Source organism: Micromys minutus (assembly GCF_963924665.1).
Source record: "Micromys minutus genome assembly, chromosome: 1".
Classification (NCBI taxonomy): Eukaryota; Metazoa; Chordata; class Mammalia; order Rodentia; family Muridae; genus Micromys; species Micromys minutus.
Window position 1 is genome coordinate 58,792,996 of NC_137969.1, and position 18,991 is coordinate 58,811,986.

An 18,991-nucleotide genomic window follows, 5' to 3' on the forward strand; every position below is an offset into this window, starting at 1 on the left:
ATTTTTTCTTCCCAGCAGAGAGATGGGTTTGGGGCAGGGTTCAAAGGCCAGATAGATGTAGATTCTACAAGGAAGGGCTCCCTCTTTTATCGTCCTCTCTAACCGGCTCTGAAGATTGTGCGTGGTCAGAACATGCACCTGATATTTGTTGAATGAACAAATAGAAGAAAACAAAACAAAAATCAAAACAAGCAGGGTCTGGGCAAGCAGTCAGGTAGATAGGCAAGCCTACTGGATAATGATAAACCATCAGACTGGCCTTAGGGTCCAAGACACAGAACCAGCGAAGGGCAAACCTATGGTGGGACCATGTGCTACCACACTAACCCAACTCTGCAAGGAGGAAACCTTCAGTCAGAGAAGAACATGGCCTTATGGAGGAAGGCTGACAGCTGCTGATATTTAAGTGTTCAAGGACTCCAGGCCAGCTTTGGAGCAGCCTCCTGGGGGGAATATTCATTTGACATCACAGAGAATACAGTTACGTCTGCCACTCACAGAGTAGCAGATTTCGAGGACCTGAGAGCATCGAGGAGGAGTTTAGAAAACCATTTAACTCAACCGCTTTGTCCCCCCCCCCCCCCATAGACCTTGCTACAAAATGAGATGAAAGGCTGGCTGAATGGGTAGAATCTAAAGTCGTTTCTCTTTAATTCTGTATCATCTTAAATGGTTTTGTGTTTTGTTTTGTGCCTTTAATAGATTGCAAGCTTCCCCCCAGGAAGCTATTTTTGTAATGTGCTCTCTGGAAGACGGAGGGCGAGCGAGATTTTACAGGAAGTTGCGAATAAGGCTGTTGGCCGACATGACGGAATGAGAGAGTAAATAAATGAAGGAGATGTTTTTAAAGGGCAAGTGAGCTGGTGCTGCAATTCTGCATCGCAACGGAGGGAAAGCTTCTGGGGGTCTCTGGAGTTCTGCTCATCTCATCTGGGCCTCACTGTCTGGTTCTGGCACTGTTCCTGACAAAGATGTCTTTCAAGTAACACAGTCTCTGCTCCAGGGCCTCGTAAAGGGAACTTAGCGGAGTTGGCCCCAGGGGCTGTTAGCTCCCAAGACTAGACTTCAAGCCTGGGCAGGAAGGGCCTTTCGTCTTAGCTTAAATACATCAGAACAATGACACGGTGAGTTCTGTAAAGTGGAAACTCCATGTTGGGAGAGAAAATAGAGCATGACAACCATCTTGGCTAACTGCCTTTGGCCTAGTGGTAGGAAACCAGGAGCACATGTCATCGGTACATGAGAAACTCTTTGGAACACGTGGCCTGCCCCCACATTAACCCCTTCCAAGGACCCTGAGTATATTAAGATCCTGATATATGTTCTAATAAATTAACGAGTTTCATTAGAAGAGCAGCAATAAACCAGGCCTAGCAGTATACATACCTCAGACCGCAGCACTGGGGAAGCAGAGGCAGGAGGATCACTGGCTGCAAGTTCAAAGACAGGGATGGTCAAGAGAGTTCAAGGTAACTGTATCTGACAAAATAAAACAATAATTCGTGTTACAGCAAAGGTGTAGATCTCTGTTGACATTCTGCTGTGAAGCAATACAAAATTGCGAGGCAGGGGGCAGCCGGTTGGTAGGCGAAGCTTCTGATTAGGGCTTTGTCGGGAGGTGTTTACAAGTGTGCTGTCAACGTGCTGGGTAATTTTTAACAGCCATGATGGTGATTGCTAGATCAGAGGAATTGAGTTTGGTAGTGTCGGCCGACATCAGGTGAGGGTGTCACGTGATGAGCATCTCTTGAATAAAACCCTGGGTGCCAGCACTGTGGAGATCCTCGGCCATGCCCGCCTCAAGGCCCAGTTTTAGTGATGCCGGAGCCACTGTGTCCTGTTGTTCCCAGTGATACCTCTCCTCCCAGGCACCTCTTCATTGTTTCACCCTCTCTCAGTGGCATTTAGGAGTCTCCGATTTCTAGTCTTTCTCTCGTCGCCATGGTTTCTGTTGATGTGTGATGGTGTCAGTGCTGAGGACACAGCTTCCTTTGGCTGGTTAGAGCCTGCCACACCTGTCTTTTCACTCTGTGACACAAATGCCTACTGTCACCAGGGCTCTTTCACGTGGACATGTGGCTTCCAGGTGACCACAGAGATAGGACATGGAGCAGAAAGGTGTTCAATTTCATGATCATAAGAGACAGCCTCAGTCACAGCCCGAGATCAGCTGGAAGAAGATGGTAGATTTGTCAGCTTTCAGAAGTTTTGCTATGTCATACATGGAAAACTTTTACAAGAAAGCTAAGGAAAAAGAAACAGAACCCCATTTATAATCTGGGAGATAGGTATGCGATTAACTCGTACTTTCATTCTTTGTAAGTATAAAGATGTGAGCTCGGTCCCCAGAAGCCTGAGCGTGGTGTCAGTCCATCTGTCCAGTGCTGTTAATGTAACAAGAGCTGAACATGGTGTCAGCCCAGTGCTGTGGAAGGAGGGACAAGTGGATTCCAGGGTGTCTCTGGCCCATTGGCCTTGCTTACTTGGAGAACTCCAGGCCAGTGACAGAACCTATAACAACAACAAAAATAAATAAATAAATAAAATAAAATAAAAATAGAAAAGGTAGCTAATGCCTGAGGAATGATTGTCCGTTGACCTTCACACACACACACACACACACACACACACACAAACACACAAATGCACACACATACAAACACATACACAAACACTCACACTCACACACACACACACACAAACACACACACTGTACTGGCTGGTTTTGTGTCAACTCTACACAAGCTGAAGTTATCTCAGAAAAAGGAGCTCCAGTTAAGGAAACATCTCCATGAGATCCAGCTGTAAGGCATTTTCTCAACTAGTGATCAAGGGGGGAGGGCCCAGCCCATTGTGGGTGGTGCCATCCCTGGGCTGGTAGACCTGAGTTCTATAAGAAAGCAGGCTGAGCAAGTCAGGGGAAGCAAGCCAGTAAGTAACATCCCTCCATGGCCTCTGCATCAGCTCCTGCTTCCTGACCTGCTTGGGTTCCTGTCCTGACTTCCTTTGGTGATGAACAGCAATGTGGAAGTGTAAGCTGAATAAACCTTTCCTCCCCATCTTGGTCATGTTTGTGCAAGAATAGGAACCCTGACTAAGACATATACAAACATACCCATACACACACACAAGTACACATACATATACATACATACACATACAAAACCACACATACATATATACACACACACATTCACACACACATACACCACAACCAGCACCACTATCATTCCCACCCCTCACTAACTAACAAATTATTAAATACTATTTCTTGGGACTCAGGGGACACCTCTGCTGTGAAGAACACTTGCTCTTACAGAGGTCAGAGGTCACAGCTCCTATTCCCAGCACCCACAGGGCAGCTCACAATCACGTGTAACTCCAGTTCTGAGAGATCCAACATCTACCTCTTTATCCCCTCTGGACACCAGACACATCATGTGCTACACACATATACAGGTAAAGCACACATACACATACATTTGGAAAGCAGAGGGAAGTGCATCTCTGTGAGTTTGAGGATATCCTGGTCTACATAGCAAGCTCAAGGTTATCCAGGGCTACATAGTGAGACCCTTTCACAGAACACACAAACCCAGCCAAATATTCTTCTACTTAGGGAATTAGGTGTCCTCCAAGTTAGAAACCAGGTGTGTGACCATTTTCTCACCCTTTGGTAGACTAATATTCGTGTTTTACTGCAGAAGCTTTAGGGACTGAGTGCTCTGGATGAAGGGGAGGGAGGAGCTTACACATGGAAACTTGGAGAAATGGGAAAAGAGAGAATGTGGTTTGCAGTGTGCTCTGCTGTATGGATCAAAATCACCATGAAACAAAGAGTCTAATATAGAAAATTTAAGGCTGCTGAAATTCTAAAACTTAGAACAAAAAGCAGTTCTCTTTTATTGGCCTCAGGGGGAATAGAGATGAGACCCTTCCTTCCCAAACTCTCCACCTCCTACCCCCACAGGCCACCGTGAAACTGAGCAACTTGAGGTGTGTGTGTGGGGATTCTCCCTCATCTGGCTGTGTCTCCAGGGGGACGTCCCTTATATCCACCATGTATGCATCTTAACATGTATGCTCCCCTTACCAAACTCATTCCTCTTGCTGTGTTCCCAGTGCATGACTGTCATTACCACTAGGGACATAAAAACCACACACAGGAAGTCATCACGGCCTTTGCCCTCCCTCTCTGATGCCATAGTCTACCAACTACTTACAGCCCACAGATACCTTATATTCATCCCATGGCCGCTCTCTGAGTCCAGGACAAGTAATTTGGTTACCTAGGTGGCTCCATGACTTTACTGGAGGTGTATTGATCTGTCTCTCCTTCCCCGGTGTAACTGAAACAATTCTTGTACCTCAGAAAAGGTTTCATTGCTGATCATATCTGTGTTGCTGACCTACAAGGCTCTCCCCATTGTATTTAATGACATAGCACCTCCACAAGTGCCTACATCCCACCTACCCTTCCAGTTTTTATAATGCCAAGCAGCCAAACACCCCCTGGACCTGAAGTCTCTTCTTGCCCCCTTCTCCCTTGACTGTACCTTTCCTGTATATCTTTTTAAAAAATAAACATGTCTTTACATTTCCAGTCTAAGGATTCTTTCCTGTGATCACCTCTGATTTGTCTTTTAATCTTGAGATTCTGGCATTTTTTGTGGTGTGCTTATTAATATATACTACAGACTCAGAAACTAATTCTTATTGGAATGTGTGGACCCAACTACTAAACTTAAAAGTACACCCCCAAAACTTGCCTCTAGTTTTAAACTCTCTTGGTTAATGTGGCTATTACGCAAGATAAGAAAAATTCACCTTGAGCTTGGTACTATAGCAGATTATAAGTCATTGATCAGAAACACAACAGTGGCTTTGGGAATCTAAGCTTTTTCCATCCATCCAAGAGCCAAACTTTCATTTAGAGGATTGTCCTCAAGCATGTCAGGTGTTGTCTAGTTTATTGAAACATGCTGGGGCTGAAGAGATGGCTCAGTGGTTAAGAGCACTGACTGCTCTTCCAGAGGTCCTGAGTTCAATTCCCAACAACCACATGGTGACCCACAACCATAGGTAATGAAATCTGATGCTCTCTTCTGGTGTGTCTGAAGAAAGCTACAGTGTACTTATATATAATAAATAAGTAAATCTTTAAAAAAAGAAAAGAAAGGAAACATGCCTTGCATCTCCTGATCTGTATCTTAAAGATACAATATTGCTGTGTACTTCATAGCATTTTAGTGAAGGTGAAATGATGTAATCACACAGTGCTTAGTATAACTCCAACACACAGGCAATGCTCCGTGGAGGACACCTACTGTTATTTCTACTGGTTTTAAGTTCCATTTCAATATTGTGTTAGTCACCAGAAGACTTGTTCTTAACCTTCTGAAGGTCAAATATCCATTTAAGAGTTTGAAAATTCAGGAACAACCCCAAAGCAATTATAAGAGCCTTTGAGAGCCCCCAATGCTGTTCCATGAAGTTCATGTCATATTTGCAGATAGGAGCAATGAAAACATACGATAACTGTGTGTTGTGTCAAAAAAGAACAACAAGAGATCTGAAGTATAGTTATAAATAGATCATCAATACATAGGTGAAAGACTGTAGATGTATTTGAAATCTCTTATGCTTCTTGCAAAATGTCACCAGATTACAATTGTTTGAAGAAAAACAAAAAAGTTTGGTAGGTTCAGCACAAAGAGCTACCCCACATTTTCAACAGGCCTGTTAGGCCAGCATGTCTGCTGACAGAATTGAAGATGGAGACAAATCACTGAGAATTTTTAGAGATAGAGTTACCTAAATTGGCACCTTCCAATAACACAACATAGTAGTGGTTCTCAATTTTCTTAATGTTTGACCCTTTAATTCAGTTGGGCATGTTGTGGTGACTCCCACCACACACACGTTTTGTTGCTACTTCTTAACTGTAATTTTGCTACCCTAATGAATCGTGTAATATTGTAAATATCTGATACGCAGATGGTCTTAGGCAACCCCAATGAAAAGATCATTTGACCCCCAAAGGGGTCACAACCCACCAGTTGAAAACCACTGCAATGTTGGAGGGTCTCAAATTAAAAAAAAAAAAAAATCTTTCTTAAGCTTGACTTCTTTCTTCAAACAGAAGAGGCTACACACTGTTAAGTATGGCTGAAAGAAAGAACATATGATAGAAACACTCAGCAATGCTGGGCATCCTTCCAGGCTCCTCCTGTTGGCTGGGATCTGCCCACTGCCCATGGCTAAAATGCCCTTCATACAGACACATGGCAATTGGAACCTAATCAGTACATACCTTCCTAATAGAATCAATCTTTACCCTGTTTATGTTAGTGAGGGAATGTAGAATTTTTAATAACTTAATCTCTTAAATGTACTAGGGCTGTCTTGATTTGATGTACTAGAAATTAAAAGTATAAAATGAAAAGTTTCTTTATTTTAGCAATTATCCAATAATTTATTTTAAAAGTTTTGTTTTTAACAATTAAGTATTTAGGCTGGTAGTGGTTTTAATTCCAATACTTGGGAGTCAGAGGCAGGTGAATCTCTCAGTTTAAGGCCAACCTGGTCTACAAATTGAGTTCCAGGATAGTCAGGCCTACACAGAGAAACCCTGTTATGAAAAAAAGTATTTAATAACATTTGCACTTAAGTTTCTTTTCAGCTCTGGAAGTAAACATTACACTGTAGTGGACCCTTAGATTAAGACTAGAACATACATATTTGTTATATCATATATATAGTTATATAAATATGATGTTTTTGTTATATGATATATATGATATATGATATATAATTGTGTGTGTGTGTGTGTGTGTGTGTGTGTGTGTGTGTGTGTGTGTGTGCTCTTGGGACAGGAACTCATATAGTCCAGGATAGCCTTGAACTCACTATGTAGCCGAGGTCGACCTTGGTTGGATTCCTGTTTTTTCTGCCTTCACCTCTCAAGTGTTAAAATTATAGAAAAGTCATACCACACGTGTATAACTCAATATTTTAATTGACTAAACTTAATTGATTTCTCAAATTAATTTTTAATCAAGTAGGAAATTGTTCATCTATTGCTGCCCACCCAGTCTTCTCGTTTATAGCATTTTCTAGATAATCATCAGTTATAAAAATGATGAAGAGTAGCAGTTTCTCCCCTAGGACCTATCACATCCTTAGCCACACGTTTTTTTCATGGCAGGAAGAGCTTCTTTATGGGAGGAAAGCCTTCAATACAATCAGAAAGCCGTTGGTTAGTCCTATGACATCCCTGCCACTACCGCAGGGATGACTGTACCTTGCCAGGCTGGTGATAATAACTATGGGACACTGGGATGATCTGAAAACCACCAGTTAAACTTTCCACCCACTCCTGGTCATGGCAGAGAAGTGTGCCTGTCACCTCATCCTTTCTAGTCTCTCCTCTTTGTTTATGAGAGACCTAATCCTGAGGTTTGGCAAGATTTATGGATGCCCAACAAATATAAAAATATCCTAGCCCCGGCCTCCACTTAGCTCTCTGTGGTCATGTGACCAAGTTTTTACCTAGATGTGAAGCTGGAGAAATCTGAAAATCTTCCTGTTACATCATAGACTTGGAAAAATTTTAGCTATGCCCCCGCCCCCCTTTATTTATTTATTTATTTGTTTGTTTATTTATTTATTTATTTATTTATTTATTTTTGACAAGGTCTTTTTATATAGCCCCTGGTTGGTCTAGAATTCACTATGTAGGGCCAGGTTGGCCTTGAACTTTCAGAGAAGCTTCTTAGTGGTGCAGCTGCCTGAAAGTGTGCAGGGGGCCAGTGATAGAATCTTCACAAATCCCTCCTGTTGGAATGAGCTTCTCCGTGTTGCAGATGCCTGAATCACTCATGCTCCTGTATGCAACCCTCACTCAAGTCTCGTTAAGTAAACTCATTGTTCCTCCAAGTTGGACTTGGATGACATCATTTCTTTGGTCTACTATTACTCTGTCTGAAGTGAATAGAAAAGGACTCCTCAGGAAAGTCTCACAAGGGGCAATCCACACAAACTGAGACGTGTTTACAACCACAATGTGAAAACAGAAAAAGTGGACCAGTTGAACCAGCAGATGAGTACATTGCAGCTGCTGTCTGAAGTCTGTTAAAGACCCTGCAGTACAAGGACCGGGTAAGACATGGTAGAGTCTGGATACAAGAAACCAAGACAACAAATATCCAGCTCTCCTTATGTGTAAGAACAACTTATCCTACAGCTAACAGGGACCAGTGTCACATAAGCATGTGCTTATTTCCACATCGAGAAACATCACAGCAGCAGCATGCTGTAGCTGAAAGACCCCCGCAGAGGGGAGACCCTCAGTCAAGTCTCGGGATAACATGATCCCCCAAGAACTCACAAGAGACTGTCCTTGCTGCAATTACATGAGGTTTTTTAATTGGCCAGTGCACTGGGGTGGAGACTCATATCCCACGGAGGAGTAGAGGAGTCTGACCCCGAGTGGCTGGGAGATGGGGGTTTTAAAGAAAACAAACTACAACTGGGGTGGGGGGAGTACATCATTGAAGAATACCAAAATTACCAGTGAAGAATCATAAGGGAAATACCTGGTTTCTCAAGATTGTTTATAAGGTGAAAATTACCAGTGAAGAATTTTGAGGGTAACACCCGGTTTCTCAAGATTGTTTATGATGTGTTATTTAACTTTTATGTTTTTATGGTCAGACAGTTTCTGAAACAGAGTCACCCTGACCTTAAGGCCATAAATTCTTTATGGTCAGCCAGTTCCTGAAATGGTCACTGAACCTGCTATCCTACATTTTTGGCTCCACTCTATCTGCTAGGGGTCTTCTACTTTACCTGTTAGGGGGTCAGGACTTATCCTGGTCTTTCATAGCCAGAAGGTGAGTTTTAAGTATGGGGTGGGGAGCTAAGGACAACCTTTCAGGGCGTCTGCTCATTGTTGTGGTCACACACCCTGGGTTGAGCTTGGGTCCCAGGCTTTGAAGTGCTATAGATTTGATTTATTATGAAACCCAGAGTGATTTAGCCTCGTGAGCTTAACTATCTAAACAGCTTCCCCACCGAGTTCTGTTTCAATCAGAATGCTAATTTAGTAATTTACTTTGATGAATAAAACTGTCTTGTGGATCTGATAAATGCCATCTCTGTGCTTTTCCCCTTTCCTCTTTTGACCTGTGGTTCTCGGCCTTCCTAATACTCCCACCCTCTAATACAGGTCCTCATGTTGTGATGACTCCCAATTGTAACATTGTTTTGTTGCTGCTTCATAGCTGTAGGTTTGCTGCTGTTATGAATTGAAATGCAAATATCTGATATACATATAGCTGATGTCTGACCCCTGTGGGGGTTGTAGCCCACAGGTTGAAAATCACTGTTCTAAGACTTCCTCACCTGGGGATCCACTCCATATACAGCCACCAAACCCAGTCACTATTGCTGATGCCAAGAAGTGCTTACTGGCAGGAATCTGATATGGATGCCTCCTCAGAGGCTCTGCCAGAGCCAGACTGATACAGAGGAGGATGCTTGTAGCTAATCAACAGACTGAGCATAGGGACCCCAGTGGAGGTGTTAGAGAAATGACTGAAGGAGCTGAAGGGGTTTGCAACCCCATGGGAAGAACAACAATATCAACCAACCAAACCCCCCAGAGCTCCCAGGGACTAAAACACCAACCACTGAGTACACATGGAGAGACCCACGGCTCCAGTTGCATACATAGCAGAGGACGGCATTGTCTGGCATCAATGGGAGGAGAGGCCTATGGTCCAGTGAAGGTGCATTTTCCCAGTGTAGGGAAATACCAAGGCTCTGAGGTGGGAGTGGGTAGTTGGGAGTGGGAGCATCTTCATGGAAGCAAGGGGAGGGGAATGGGAGTGAGGGGAAAGGGGATAACATTTGAAATGTAAATACTGAGAATATCTAATAAAAAAGAAATAGAAAAATCACTGTTCTAGAGTATCCCTAGGAAAACCTTAAGTGTATGCACACACATGGCAATTTTATGCCCAGCTAGACTTCTTTGAGCATAGACACTGTTTCTCTTGATATGTCCAAACCATTGCTTGGGCCACAGGCTGACTCCGTGGGCAGCCTTGCTGTGGTTAGGTTCCTGGATCTGGCCAAACCTGCTTGGTCTGGGATGGGCAGGAACCATCTAAACCTCTTCTCTGGAGTCTATTCTTACTTGCCAGATGACTTTTCCTCCACATTTTCTCCAAGTTCTGGGTCAAAGCTGAAGTTGATCGTTTGGCCGCTAATGTCACCCACCTGGAGTAGCCTTGATGTGTTGCCTACACTGGATTCCTGTTCTTTCCTAACAGTGAGTGATTCCTTGTCCTTCCTTAATTCTCTCTGCCCACATTTTTCTCCAAGCACTGCTGTGACAAACAGCTCCAGGCAGGTAGAAACCTGGCGGCATGTTGCCTTGGCTGTAACACATCATCTCGAGCTCTAGCTGGAGCTACCGAAAGCCTCAGAGAAATAGACTTGAAGAAACCTGCCTGATGACGCTTCCTGCCCCTACAAAGCAACCCGATAGAGGAAGAAGAAAGTGGACTAATTCAGAGACTCATTCTATGTGGCTTCTTGGACGTTTCCAAAGTCAGAACAGAGATCTTATTCACCCTTAGTGATAATTACTCAAGTCTGTATCGTGGACTGCCCTCTCTGTCTCTCTGTCTCTGTCTATTTCTCTGTCTCTCTCTCTGTCTCTGTCTCTGTCTCTCTGCTACTCCCTCATCCTTCTCCTACTCTTAGTTCTTGAGATCTTGTTCTAAAAACCAACTAAGTGAGTGTAAGCCAATGGCTCGGTGACTCCGGCTCGGATTTCTGGGAGAATGCTGTGTAAGATCAACATCAGAAGAGCATCCTTTCGGGTCTTACCCTCCTGGAATGCTGTCCCTGATACTGGCCCACCAGCCCCATTCCTACAAGACAATGATGACACCCTCGTCCCTGAAGCACAGCAACTTTGACATCCTTGGCTCTATTCAGCAGCAGTCCCACTGGGATGTGGAGTTGCACAGCATAGCTCCACCTCTGTAGCCTTAGACAGCATCATCTTCTCTTTCTAGACATCAATGTAGGTCCTACTTCTTCATTATCACCCCTTCTCTTAGATATCATGGAGGATGCTGGTGCCCTAAATGCTCTCCTTTACTCCCTTTGAGTTCTCCCCTTCCCTGTCCACGATATTGAGGATTAATCATTTCAATCATTATCCATTATCTTTGCATTCCTAACTGCTCTATATAGTTGTCTTCAGAAACCTACTTTCTAAAATCACCTAATGGTTCTCTGTCTAGCAGAACAATTGAGTACTACTGGGGAAAAAATCACATCATCGACAAAATGGTGGCACTCTAACCTAGACCCCAAAGTCAGCTGTGCATTCCTCACCCCCAGCCTGGTCTACACAGCAAGATCTACTGAGTTCTAAGACAGAGCTATGTAGATGCGCAGTCATGTATGGGTCTTTCTTGTCTATCCCCCTCTGGGGCACACTGGCCCTACCACTTTCTGTTCTGTTCCGTGTTCCAGCCCCAGATGAGGTTTTTCTCTCGGACTCCCTTCCCTCCTGCCTCTCAGTTTTAGAGACAGGGTCTCTCTCTGTGGCCCAACGCAGCAGCCTCCTGCCTCCTCCTCCTGAATGCTAAGATGCCAGGCATATGCCAGCATACTGGTCCTAAGCTCCCCGGAACCCACACACTGCCTGTTTCCTTTAGTGCCTTGTGTCTCTAAACTTGCTGCCACCTCTTCTCTGAAAACCTCTGTTCCCTGCCCCCACCTTGTCAAAGTCTCCGGGGACTGTTGGACTATTATCTCACTTCACCTGCAACACACCTGCCACACAAAGAACATCCTGTTTAAGCTTGTATGATGGCTGTCTCCCCATCACACCACAGATTTCTGGAGGGAGGGGCCTTGCCTGTCTTGTTTCTCGGCCAATCCCAGCATCCTGCACTGTATATGACTCAGGGCAGGAGCACAGCAAACACTGAATGAATTTTTAGCCTCTCTATCTACATGACTTACAGGTTGGACCTGAACCACATGATCCAAATTTTGCCTGAATTTTCCTGTGTTCACTTGGGTTTGGGGATGATGCTCTCAGCCATACATCTTACCACAAAATTGCCCAAGCTTTTATGACACAAGAGCCCCTTTAAAATTAGAATGCACTGACACGGCACAGACAGGCAGTCCAGAGATACAATAGGGAATTGGTTCATATTTGTGCCAGAAAAAAATGGACTACACAACTGTAATCATAAATAATTAAAATATGATTGATTTTCCTTTTTGAATTTTATGCACTAGTGAAAGATACTCCTCCATAGTCTGGAGATGCATAATTGTCAGCTTGATGAAGCTTAAGGTTACCATGGAGACCGAAGCCAAGTGCTGGTTCTCTTTTTTCCCTGCTTTCTCTCTATCCATGACCAAACTGTTCACAGTGGACTCAACCCGGTGGAACTCTGGTCAAAATAAATCTCCCCTCTCTCAGGTTGCTTTTGTTAGGGGATTCGGTCATGGAGATACAAAAGTGACCAATGTCAGATACAGATGAGGATGCTTGCAGCTCACCATCGATCTGAACACAGGGACCCCAGTGAAAGAGCTAGAGAAAGGACTGAAGGAGCTGAAAGCTTAGCAACCCATGGGAAGAACAACATCATCAACCAGCCAAGGCACTGAGGTGGAGAGGGTGATTGGGAGAGGGAGGACCTTCATGGAAGCAAGTTGAGGGGGAGGAGGGAGGAAAGTGGGGGGAGTATAACATTTGAAATATAAACACAGAGAATATCCAATAAAATTGAAAAAAAAAAAAAACCAGAACAGTGACCAATGTACAGTTCATGTGGATGTCTAGGGGGATGGTGGACTCAAGTATAGTGGGATCTGGGAGATCGTGATGGACTGGAAGACATGTCCAAGGGAAAAGGAAGGGACATGAAGAGACATGGAAGTTGAGCCACTGCATAGAGCTATCATCTGACTGTCTCCCACAGGAAACCTGACAACATCTACCCTGCACACTGATGCCCTGGGAATGGATCTCCTATTGTAGAAATTAGAAGAGCTGCCAGAGTTAGCAAAAGACTATAAAAGAAGCTGCAGAGGCAGGCAATGCCCTGAGTAGCCACAGGAAGTCTCATCTCAGTACAGAAACACATCCAAATAGCGAACTTCAAAAGCCACCATGTCCGGATGTTTCTCGTAGACAATAAAGAGTATTCACTATAAAATAGGGGAAGAAACAAGACCTCCCCCTCCTTATTCATGGATGGTACCTCCAGAACCTTCCCTGTAGTGTCTCTAAACTCCAGTGACCTCTCTTTCTGCCTCCAAATTGCTGTCCTCCTTCTTTCATAAGCACCTACCCCGTCACAGCTACTCCCAATATCTAACCACCATCTGAGTACCATTAACACAAGCAAACAGCAGCTCCAACCATTGATAACATGTGACGAGGGAAAAGATCTAATATTTTAGGCTCAACGTCTATCATCTCCTTCATAAAGTTGTCAGAACAAGAATGAAACAAATGGAGCACTTTAAAAGAAAGGATGAAATTTTTACATGATCACATAAGCATAACATAGAAACTATGGGGACATGAGGACACAGATGGGCTGCAGAGCACCTTCCTTGCATGAACAATGCCTCTACTCTTTAAAAATAAGTGAATAAATAAAGCAGGACATCAAAAACATAAAAAACTATGAATAAAATATTTTTGATATTTATTTTACAACTCTTAATTTGGAACATATTATGGAGCCAAAATCAAAATGTTAAGTGCTCAATATATTTTTGAAATTAGTTTATTTATGTGTGTGTGCTTGTGCACATGTGTGTGTGTGTGTGTGTGTGTGTGTGTGTATGTGTGCATGTGTGTCAGAGTCACACGTGGTTGTGAGCCACACATAGGTGTTAGAAGCTGAGCCCAGTTTCTCTTTGGGAGCACTAAGTGCTTGTAACCTCTGAGCCGTCTCCCCAGACCCTTAAATATAGTCTTTACTGTCCTTACACTGCGTAGTGTTATGAAAAATCCCACCTTGACGAGATGTGCTTAGGGAAAGAAAGCACACAAATTGTGTGCCTTACAAGGTCTCCGTGCTCTTGACCTCAATTATTCCAGAGTAATTCCTTCTTTAACTTTGGTCAGAGAACCCCAGGGTGTTGTATGAAAAAGAGCTTCCACCTTCATGCTCATGAAGGTTATTTGAGCAACTTTTTTTCTTGATTGTGACACAGTTTGAGAAACTCTCATCATTTTTTTTTTTCTTTATTGGAAATGAACCTTTTTTTCAAAAGAAAGTCACAGATCTGTCGAGAATACGTTTGCATCATATAAATATTTAATATAAAAGAAGCATTAAATTTTAATTTATGTTGAGATTGTAAGACAGGATGCAGAACATACAGAGGCAGCAGTCACTGAATAAATGGCATAGATTAACCTGAAATCAATGTTGCTTATGCAGCACTGTGGAGGGTGGACACTGCATATTCCTACATCAGCCTTCAAGGAAAGCCTCCTTGAGTGGGGCATCCTGACACTTCATATTTGGAGCCATCATATAAAAAGCATATTTCTCAGTTTTCTTTCTATGAATATTCAGAGGGAAAACATCATTCCTTTCTTCCATTGCTGTGATAAAACACCCAGGCAAAAGCAATTTCAAGGAGAAAAGGTTTATTTTGGCTTACAGTTTAAAGATAGCATCTGTCATGGTGAAGAAGCCATGGTAGAGGCAGGGAGGCATGGTGGCAGGGAACAAGAGGCTGCGTGGTCACATTGCCTTGCACTCAAGAGAGACGGGCCACAGTAGAGCGTCCAGCTTTCTCTGAACTTTTGAAAAGACTGAGCAACTCCATTTCCTTTGTACTTTTCCCAGCACCTATTCAAACTGGTCCCACTAAAGAGCCTTGCTGTACTCTCTGGTTTCTGCTTAAATAGCTTCTTTAACAGACACACATAGCAGCGGTTAATTCTGCCATGTTTCTATTTTGTATTCTATTATGAAGAATACACAAGTTCCAGTCACTGTGTTAGGTGTTCTGTAGCTGTTTCTCCTTGTCTTTGTGCTCCAGGCCCCCCAGGGTCTCTAACAGATGGTGACCCACTAATGCATCTGGGGAGATTTGTCCTGGTCCTGGCTCTTTTCTTAAGCAGATCTGATCATATCTTCTTGTCTTAATTTTCTTTCCTGTTGCTGGAATAAAAACACTCTGACAAAGCAATTTAAGGGAGAAACAGTTTGTTTCAGTTTTCAGTTCAGGGTACAATCCATTGTAGTGAGAAAAACAAGACCAGCAGCTGGTCCTGAGACATGTCCATCTGAAACAGAGAGGGGTGAATGTACCCTGCTGCTCTGCTCCTTTCTCACTTACCCAGTCCAGGTTAGGGAATGGTGCTACCCACGGTGGGCAGGTCTTTTTATGCCAGTTAACACTCTCACAGGTACGTGCAGAGGTTCATCTCTTGATTAGGTCTAGATTTTGTCAATCTGATAACTTAGATTGCTGTACTTCCTAATTGGTTAGCTTCTCTTAACCTGGGATGTATGTCATCCTTCTAAGTTTTTCAACACACTGAAGCAAATCTATATAGTGAAGAAACCTAGGAAACTCTCTATATAAGATTCTTTCAGTTAAATACAAATACTCTCATGAGAACTTGAGCCAAAAGAACAAAAACAAACAAAAGTGTGAGAAACAGAGAATTTAAGTACAGGTCTGTCCTTGTGCAGTAACCTGCCCTTCACACAGTGAGAACAGAGCACACTAACAGGCTCCTCAGATCATGCCCCTGTACCAAAAAGACCACACTGCCCTGAGGGAGTAGGATTATTTAGTCACTCCTGAGAAAGCTGATGCCGGCATGGGGCTCTCTAATTTGGGGGAGACATGCTTCTGAGCACATGAGGGTCCTCCTTCCCTTCTCTAGATGTCCAACATGGTAGTGGGTAGCAAAAGTACGCCACTGAGGCTTCAGTGACAGTGTGGCTTAGATGAGTGCTTCCCAGAGGCTCATCGCCTGTAGGAATGGCCCCTGTGTAGTCAGTGGGAGAAGGTGGAGCCTTTAAAAGGAGGGACATTGTGGGAGGAAGTCTAACTCATCAGGACAGGCTTTTGAGGGGGATTGTGGGGCTCTGGACCTTCCCTTCTCCTCATTTTTTGCTCTATGGATACCAATGTAAGCCATTTTAGTTTGTTATGCCTTTGTACCCTGATATGAAGCTTCACCATGGCCCAAAGCAATGGGGCCAACCAGCTATACACCAGCCAGTCCCATAGCAGAACCTCCCTAACAATAAGCCAGTGAAACTTCTCTCCTTATAAACTGATTATGTCGAGGATTTTGTTACAGCAGCCGGAGACTGCCTAACTCAAAGGGAGGGGTATGGAAGGTGGGCCAATGCAGCCATTTTTCTCATCCATGAACATATATACATATATGTACATATGGCCTAAATTCCACTCATTTACATTTCTGCCTGTGATAGTTTATCTTGGTTGTCAACCTGACAGGATTTAGAATCGCTGTGGAAAGCCAACTCTGAATATGTCTGTGAGAATAAATGTAGAACTATTTAACTGAAGAGAGAAGTCTCATTCTGAATGTGGGCAGCATCTTCCTATGCATTAAAGTCCCGGACGTAACAGAAAGGAAGAGACAGAGCACCAACATTCATCTCTGTGTCTTTTCTCTCGCACCATGTGACCAGCCACCTCACCTCAGACTCCTACTACCATGCTTGCCCTGCCTCCGTGGACTGGATCCCCCAAAACTGAGTTAGAGTAAGCCCTTCTTCCCTTAAGTTGCTCTGTCAAGCATCTGCTCATCCACAGAAACAACGAAAGTTCCTAAGTAGCAGTAGGCAAATTGTGTATCAGCCTAATGCTATTTTACTGTCGATGTTAAAGCTTCCTTCTTACATTAGAATGAGTATTGAATAATAGAAATCTACAATATATAGGTGTGTGAGCAGAATGATTCGCAGTCTAACAATACAACAAGAAAGCTATGGACAGATCCGGCTTTCTCCGACCTCCCCTAATCGCTCCGAGGGAGCAGAGAAATTTACTAAGGTGGGAAGAACATCATCATCAAAGTAAGTATCATCTCGGCACAACATTTGTGCTCATTGCATATAATGGACCTTCACCTCTCACGGCAGAGCTGGATGCACAGAGCACATTCACCCTAATGCTGATCCATTAAGGCAGAGTACCAGGTAGACGGCAGCACAGCCCCAGCAGAGCCATCACCAAGGCAATGGATAGATTTAAATTTGTGCTCTTGTCTAGTTGACCTGCCACAAGTTCTTCACTTTGAACTCTTCACAGGACCGCATATGGTATCATGGCATAGTAACCCCCCCTCCCATCTCATCCTGTTTCTTCTGAAAGCATATGGATTCTACTGAATACTAAAAATATATCTCTGGGTAGATGGCTGAGCTCATAAAGTGCTTACTGTGCAAGTGTGAGGACTTGATCCCATCACTGAGATGGTAGAGTCAGGATGATCCCTCTGGCTCCTTAATGGGGATCTCAGTGATAAGCCGTGTCTCAAAAAAACGAGGTGAGAGGCATCTGAGGAATAGTACCCAAGGTTGCCTTATGGCCTCTATTGCATTCACAGACACACACTTGCACACATGTGAACACACACCCCAAAAGAATGTTAGTAATCTAAAGCCTTCATTTTGAGAACACGCCCCTTTCTCTGTCTCCTTGGAGTTCAGAGGTAAGGGTGACGGATGGGCTTTGTCCACTCCTCGTCTGAAGCACCCTCACTGTAGGAGGAAGCTTGCCATGGACATAGGGACTGAGAAAATGATGGACATGGGAGGCCCATATGCAAAGATGCCAATGGCTACCAATTACAAAATGATACCGTAGTGCTCAATTCTCGGTCACCGTACAGGATGAAAAATATTAGAAGATCTCTTCTATATTTCTCGACGACAAACAGCTAGTTAAAACACCCTGAGCTTGTGATGAAGCCTACATAGAGTATCTTTTGATGTGGGTTGGTTTCTTGTTAGCTCAGCACAAGCTACAGTCACCTGTGAAGAGAGAACGTCAGTTGAAGAATTGCCTCCGTCATACTGCCGGTAGGAATTTCTGTGAGGCATTTTTTTTTTATATTAGTGATTGCTACAAGAGGTCCCTGTGCACTGCTGACGGTGCCACCCGAGGGCAGATGATCTTTGGTGGTAGAAGAAAGCAAGCTGAGCAAGCCAGTGAATAGTGTTCCTCCAAGGTCTCTGTTCCCGTTCCTGCCTTCTCCGGGTACCCCACCCCCGTTTTTTCTCCTGTTCTGACTTCTCTCGATAATGCACCATAGACTGTAAGCCAAATCAGCCCTTTGCTCCCTGGATTGCTTTTGGTAGTGGTACTTATCACAGCAATCAGACGCAAACCAGAGCGTCTTCTGCACGAGGCCATGCATTGGGTCTTTTCTCTTTAGTACTGGGAATTGAACCCCAAAACGTTTTTGTTCCTGTCAAATGCTTTGCCTCTGAGTCTCAGTTTACTCCTACCACTCAAGAGAAATATTTTCATTCCTGGTTCAGTGATGGGGAGGAGGAGGAGGAGGTGCCTTAAGCCAGCAAGGTTGTGCAGGAGAGACGCCAGGGCCTCAGGTCAACCCGGCAGCTAAGTCTTCTCATGAAGCTACTGGCTTGTATCTACCACGTGGGGCACTTTTATCTGACTGCACTCTGATGTAAAGTGCAGGTCTATATGATCATAAAACTGGTTTAAATGCAATTATTGCAAAACTAGTTAATGGACATTTATTATTTAACAGTTATGTTTTAATGTCATCTGTGGCCAGAAAGGACAGGCAAATACTTCTCTCTCCTCTCTCCACAGTACTAAAAAACAGGGTCCTTACTGAAAACATTCACCAATGTCATTGGCCCATTTGTTCATTTAGAAGGTTTACTTCCTG